The sequence below is a fragment of the Vombatus ursinus genome, unplaced genomic scaffold (genome assembly GCF_900497805.2).
Source record: "Vombatus ursinus unplaced genomic scaffold, bare-nosed wombat genome assembly UNPS02014801.1, whole genome shotgun sequence".
NCBI classification, from domain to species: domain Eukaryota; kingdom Metazoa; phylum Chordata; class Mammalia; order Diprotodontia; family Vombatidae; genus Vombatus; species Vombatus ursinus.
Genome location: NW_020954579.1, coordinates 1,848,553 through 1,856,285, shown reverse-complemented (window position 1 = coordinate 1,856,285; position 7,733 = coordinate 1,848,553).

Here is a 7,733-nt window from a genome sequence, read left to right as displayed (position 1 = left end):
CCCTGTGAGGAAGAAGAGAATCCTTAGAAGAAGGCAGAGGGATGGTTAAGAATCTAAGGTACATAAATGTAGGTATGCATGAATACATGAATCCCCATAAATGGGCAGAATCAGTTATTTGTGCACAAGTGGTTACGAATGCATGCACAAACATTCTCAAACCATTACACATGCCTGTAGTAAAAGACAAAAAAAAAAATAGGCCTGGGTGTGTCCATGTTGCACAGTACCCCTGCTTGCATCTAGACAAGCTGACACATCTATGTGCCCAACCCAGGCCTTTTCCCAATGGAGCTCCATGATGACCATGCACCGTCTGCTCCCCAGGGTTCATCAGCTGTCCCTGTCCCCTCTCTGGGTAAGGCAGGACACATGAGGATCAGTACCCTGGTTCCTGCCAGGGTAGAGTGGCACCTGAGCTCCTAAATGTATCCAGACTTGGGCATCAGTCCTGAGCCTAGTGTGATGCCCTAGCTGGTGCCTACCAGGACAGCAGGCTCAGATAGCTTCCTGTCCCTGCTAACATCTTAGGGAAGAGACTATGGTTGGGCATGGGCCTCGGGTTCAGGAGATAGGGAGTCTGGGCTGGTCTTTTCCTGAAGTCCCCTGATTCTTTCCCAACTGGAAGAGGAGCATAGTAAATCCACTATCATCTCTTAGAAACATGTATTTAATACCTACTATGTGTGGGACATCATGCTTTGCATCCCGAGCCCCACCCCTTACTCCCCTAGAGGCAGACATATCTAAGACCCTTTGACTTGGTGACCTCTACTTTACCTTATGGGCTGCCATGCCAGGAAATGCCCCCCCACCTCCCTCCCACCATACCCCCCCCTCAAAGAACAAGCCAGTTCCTCTGGGGGTTGGTGTGGCTGCCAGCCAAGAGGCTCGGGGCAGGCCTGGGGCGTGCAGCTGGCACTTGCCAGCCAGATCCCCCAGACATTCCCCATTCCCCTCCCCCTTCTGAGGGCCCTCACTCAGATGACTCCTGGCTGTGGGAGGACAGAGCAGAAAGAATAGGCCCTCCCTGAGCTCAACTAGAACCTGGAGCTGTTCAGGACCAAAACGGTTGCCTCCTTCCCACACTAATACTGCCTTCCATCTCTGTCCTCCTCTCCAAGACAAGTAGCTCATACCAAGAACTGCCTACAGAATTCTTTAATCCCAATCTATGCCAAACACCAGGAGTTACAGGCTAGCCAGAAGTTTATTCAGAGAATCACGGTAGTCTCAGGATTGATGCCTTTAATTGTAAAGCACTTGGCACTTAGTGCCTGGTACGTAGTAAACACAATATAAATGCTAGCTATTATCATTATCATTATCATTATTATTATTATTATTATTATTATTATTATTATTATTATTATTATTATTATACAGCTAGGAACTTAGATACCATTCCACCCTGGTACCAGGAACCAGGGTACTGATCCCGATGTATCCTGCCTCTTCCAGAGAGGGAACAGGGGCAGCTGATGGGCCCTGGGGAGCAAGCCATTCATGGTCACTATGGAGGCCCACTGGATCACCGGAGGCCCCACTCAGTTGGGCACACATATGTGTCAACTGCAGACCTGGGTGCTATGTGACAAGGACACATCTAAGACTATTTCTTTGGTTTTTTGACTACATGTATGTATAATGGTTTGAGAATGTTTATGCATGTAATACTTGACTCTGTCCATGTGTACACATTCATGTACACATGCATGCCCAAACTCACGTGTGCATGTGTATCTTCCTCTAATTCTCAACCACAGCAGCAAGTCATGCATGGTCACAAAGCTCTTTGGGAAAAGACTTCATTTGGTACAGTAGAGACTAGGGGGCACTAGAGAGAAGGGGAAAAGAGGTTGGAGGATTATTTAGGGGAAAGGAGCTACAGCTAAGGGAGTACCAAGAGAAGAGAAGCAGGGGCTAAGCAGACCCTAGGGAGAGTGTGATGGGGACTTGGGGGAGAGGTGCATGGGCTTGAGGGAACACTGAGAGATGAAGGGAGTAGATCTGGGGGAATAACTGTCTTTCACATTTAATTAGCAATGGGCAAACAGTATGCAAATCAGCTTTTCTTTAGGTGGAGTCAATAGTGTTGGCACTTTTTTGAACAAGGCTGTGAGCCAGGCTCTCTGAGATACTGGACACAAAATATTGGGGAGGAGTCAGAAAGGTCAGTATCTCCCAGAGCTGGGCTCCCAGCTAGTTAGAACTCACCTCTAGTTCGTGGAGAAGCCTGGTGGAAGGGAAGGTAGAAAGTGGAGGGCACAAAGGTAACTGTCATAGGAGGTGATGCTGAAGGTAGGAGCCACAAAGCAGGGCTGCCCCTTGCCTGCTTCTTTCCCTCCCTTCCTCCTTCCCCAAATCAGTATGCCCATAACACCGCCTGGCAGTGCTGCCTCCTTCTGCTCCCACCTTTCCCTCTTCTCCTGTTCCAATGTCTGGAAGACACCTAAATAATACATCCCCTGTTAACCACTGAAGCCTTCAAAGTGTGGTGCCATGCTGGGACCATGGGACTACTGAGTCACAAAGCTTCGAGGGACCTATAAAACTCATCTTATCCATCCCTCCACATAGTGTAGAGCGGAGGCCAGTAACTATGGCCCTGGACTTAATCTGGCCTGCCAACTATTTATGCACAAGCATTTTAAAATGTAAAAAACAATTCTTAACTGAAGACCTTGGGGTGAATTTGGCCCATAGACATAGTTTGCCAGCCTCTGGTGCAGAGGAAAAATGACTAGATTTAAAATTAGAAGGTCTGGGTTTAAATCCCTGTTCTAACAAGAGCTTTTTGACTCTGGACAAGTGACTTAACCTCTCCAAGATTTGATTCCTTGATCTATCAAAACTTCGTGATGAGGCTTACATTTCCTACCTCACATGGTTTTTATTATATGCTTTGTAAACCTTAGAGAACTATATAAATGGGAGCCCATTTTGCTGATGAGTAAGACCCAAAAAAGTGATGTGGTTCAAGGCCACACAGCTAGTTCAGTGGCAGATCCATTTAACAATGAGAATTGTTATTCTTACACCATAGTCCTGCCAAAGGTGATTCAGGGAGTGAAGGATGGAGAGATGGGATTTCACTTTGATACAGAGGCTGCTGCTACCTCTTCCTTTCCATCGAAATCATCTGAAGTGGAGAGTCTCTTCTTCGGTGTAACCCTGCAAGCCTCTTGTTGCATTTCCTCCCATCTTTTAAGATGGAGCCCAGATCACTACATTTAGGAGCAGCTGAGAAACTTGACTCCCCATCCCAGTGTGAGCTGAAATGAGGGGATGGTAGACCGTTGACGCCTGGCTTCTGCATTGAATATCTAGGGCCACTTCTGTTCCCAGGAGGGCAAACAGTAAATCTGTACTTTCCAGCATGACCCCACCCCATTGGCCTCTGCACCAGCCCTCTGAACCCCATCCCATTTCTCTCCGCCATTGGTTGTGGTAGAGGAGGCGGGGTGGGGATGGGGGTAGTGAAAGCAAAGAAAGCGAGTCCTGCACCTTTAAGATCATCCCCTTTTGAGGCTCGGTGTTGTCAAGGTGCGGTTGCTAAGGGGCCCATCAAGGTATTCACATTGAGCAGAGCCGCCACCAGCGCAGGGCTGCTTTGCTTCCGCCGCTGCTGCTGCTGCTGCTGCTGCTGCTGCTGCTGCTGCCGCCGCCCAAGCCTGGGCCAACTCCTCCAAACCGTCTGGCAGAGTTGGCACCGTCCCCGGCTCCTCGGTGCCCCCGCGGTGCATGGCAGGCTGTGGCTTCATTACCCTGATTGATTCCTCCTGCTCCTCGCCCGCCATGGGGGCTATGGTCTGGTGTGGGCGGGGGGGGGTGGCGATGGAGGAAAAGGAGGCGGTATCTGTGTGCTCCTCCCTTCTCTTTCCCCAGGCTTGGCTTCTCTCAGGCTCCACCCTTTACCTGAGCAGAAGGTAGACTGGCCATGGGCTGGTTACGTCGAGCAAAGAAAGAGAGGTGTCTGCCCGCTCTTCCGCACTGCTCTCGCCCAGTTCTGAGCCTGATATTCACTTTTCTTCCAACGGGAAGTGCCTCGGCCTTGAGCTTTGTTTTAGTTATAGGAGGTGCTAAAGTAATAGCTTCTGTCTGAAGAACAGGGGTGGCTAATGGGGTGAGCAGTGACCCACTTTGTCCTCTGGTTTTGCCCACCTGGGTTCAAATCTCTTTGGGCAAATCATTTCACTTTGTTGGGCCTAAGTTTGTTCATCTGTAAAATGGGCACTGTAATACTTGTATCACAGGTCTATTATGAGAAAAGCACTGTACAAACTATAAATTGACTCAGAAATGTGAAAAATCATCAAAAGAGGGCGTCAGGCCCGAGGGAAGAACACCCAGGTTGGTTGGGAAATTTGCTAGGTTACTGGGTGATGGAGAGTCGTGGTGGTAGTGGTGTGCTGCTACATGTTTCACAACTGGCTCTGGAGGTGGGATGGGTGTGTGGAAACATATGCTAGACAAACTTTTTAAGTTTAATCAGCATTATTAACATTTTTTTCCATTGCTTTCTTAAGCCTCGACAATCAACAGAACAATAAACCAAGCCTTGCTTTGTAGTGTTCACCTCTTTCCAATGTGTAAATGCTCACACTGAACATTTAACAATCAGCTAGCTGGGTTCAACAAATTCCTGCAGGATGGTGTTGATAGGACCTGCAAAAAAAAAAAAAAAAGGAAAACCTGATAATGTGTCATAGATTTGGAACTGAAAGAGATTTGAGGTCATCTGCTCCAATGAACACTGAGGCTTGAAGAAAAATAAATTGCCCCAGATCACACCAGGATGATAACAGAGCCAGGATTCTCACCCAGATCTGTCCAATCTATGTATATCCTTTCCTCTTTAATGCACCCTTTCCCCTCTTTCTTACTGGGAAAGGATTCACCACTTTGCTCTACTGTAGGTTGTGAGCCAGGCATATCTTGGTGTGGTGCCTCTTGGATGCAGTATTTCCAGTACTGGGGACAGGCAATGATGGGTGTTCCCACTCCCTGTATCACAAGCTCACTGTATCTTACATAATGACTTGTAAGAAGACTCCTGGGGCAGCTAGGTGGCGCAGTGAATAGAGCTCTGGCCTTGGAGTCAGGAGGATCTGAGTTCAAATCCAGCCTCAGACACTTAACACTTACTAGCTGTGTGACCCTGGACAAGTCACTTAACCCTGACTGCCTCACCAAAAAGAAAAAAAAAGCAAAAAAAAAAAAAGACTCCTAAGATTAAGAGAAGGGAGGGAACATAGCCACCAGCCACAGTAAGGAATGACTTCTCCCTGGGCCTTATCCATAAGGCTATGAGAGTTGAATTGTAGAAAAGAGATGAAACTCAGGGACTGGGAGGTCATCTTGATTTTATGCCCCTACCTCAAAGGATGACCATATCTAAACATTACCTTTTGGCCCGATACTATGTAACTTAGGACAAGGTTCTTTCCCTCTCTGGGCCTCAGTTTCTCCCTCTGTAAAATGAGGGGGGTTGTACTCAATTCAACTTTATTTATTAACATTTATTACAAATATTCAGTACTTATTAATCACCTACTCTTTGTGTGGCAGTTTTCTAGGATCTGGGGGTAAAAGGATGAAAATTAAATAGTCCCTGCCCTCAGGGAGCTTACATTCTGCTCACCATTAAATGATTTCTAAGGTGTTTTCCTGATCTAAATCCTAGGATCTTAAGAATCTCTCCAGTGTTTAAAAACCACAATCTCCCCTTGGTTGATTTTTCCTGGGCGTCTTTTCCATCTCAGTAACAGAAAGTTCTTTGACTTGTGGTTAACCTATCCCTCCTGCCATAATTCTATACCACCTTCTCCATGCACTTAAGAGAAACATCAAGTGCTCTCCCTCTCATTCCAAAATCATATATTTAGAACTGGAAGGGACCTTAAAGGCTATCTAATTCCTAGCATTCAAACTGTACCGCAGAGAGCACAACTCCAATGGGCTGGCCACATTGTTCAAATGCCAAATGTACATTTGCCTGAAAGACTATTTTACAGAGAACTCATACAAAGTCAAAGAATTGATGCAAAGACACTCTAAAGGTCTCTCTGAAGGACATTAGAGTCGATTGTGAAACATGGGAGACACTGGCACAAGACCGCTTAGCCTGACATGCCTGGATCAAAGAAGGGGCTCTTTGTGCCTGACTTGTGGTAGGGATTTCTGAGTTGATATTGGTCTGATCAGTCACAGTCAGGCACACTGTACCTTGACCCCAACATAGTGATTCTGCCGGGCAGCTAGGTGGCACAGTGGATAGAGCACCGGCCCTGAAGTCAGGAGGACCAGAGTTCAAATCAGGTCTCAGACCAAACAAACACTTGCCGTGTACTAGCTGTGTGACCTTGGGCAAGTCACTTAACCCCAATTGCCTCACTAAAAAAAAAACAAAAAAAACAAACAACAAACAAACCAACATAGTGATTCTGGTCCTCTTCAAGAAGGAAGACAACAGTCAACAGCTAATCCAACCCTCTCCTTTTACAGAAGAGGAGATACAGTAAGAGAGGCAAAGTCATACAACTAAGTGATAGAGAAGGCATTTAAACCCATGTGCCTCTGACTTCAAATCCATGGTTCTTAGGTTTCTTTCCTAGATGCAAAGATAAAATAAACTGCCACCCTGTCATTGGCTAGGTGGCAAAGTGGATAGAATGTCTGGCCTAGAGTCAGGAAGACTCATTTTCCCAAGTGCAAATCTGGCTTCAGACACATCCTAGCTGTGTGACCCTGGGTAAGTCACTTCATCAGGTTTCCCTCAGTTTCCTCATCTGTAAAATGAGTTATAGAAGGAAATGGCAAACCACTCCAATATCTTTGCCAAGAAAACTCCAAATGAGGTCATGAAGAATCAGATATGACTGAAAAATAACTGAACAACATTTATACTTAACCACAGTGCACCTGCCAAGAAAACCTTCAAATGGGGTTATGAAGAATCAGACAGGACTAAACAACAACTGTCACCAGGAGTGCTGGAGGCATTGTCTGGCAGCAAATCATAACTCATAACAATAATAGCCAACATTTCTTTATAGCCCTCATAGGGCTACTTTAATTCTCTATCTCTTCTATAACACCCCAGGGTAAGTGCTACAAGTGTCCTTATCTCCATTTTAATAGACCAGGAAATGGAATGTTAGAGAAATGACTGGCCCAAGGTCACGAAGCTAGTAAGTGATATCCTCAAGATTCAAACCTAGCTATAGGAATGTTTCCCATGGCTTCACATATACAATGAGTATCATATTGCTTGTCTTCTCAGTGAGGGAGGGGGAGAGGGAAGGAGAGGATTTGGAACTCAAAATTTTTAAAATAAATGTTAAAATTAATTGATTTTTTTTAAATGATTGAAACCTAGGTTTCTTGGCTCCACACCCAATAATCTAAATAGTAGGAGAGGGGCTGGAGGGAGGAAGAGAATTTGCAACTCAAAAGTATTTAAATGAACGTTAAAATAAATAAATAAATAAATAAATTTTTGTAAGAAAAGGATCCAAACCTAGGTCTTCTGTCTCCAGACCCAATAATCTTCCTGTTATGCCAGACTGTGGTTTATTTGCATGGGATGCCTATTATTTCTAAGCGCACAATAAGCTTTCTCAGACTACACTCTTCCACTTCCAGGACTTCCCAAGGTCCTATATCCTGCCCTGTCTTTCTGCCTGTCACCTCCCTACACACACACACACACACACACACACACACACACA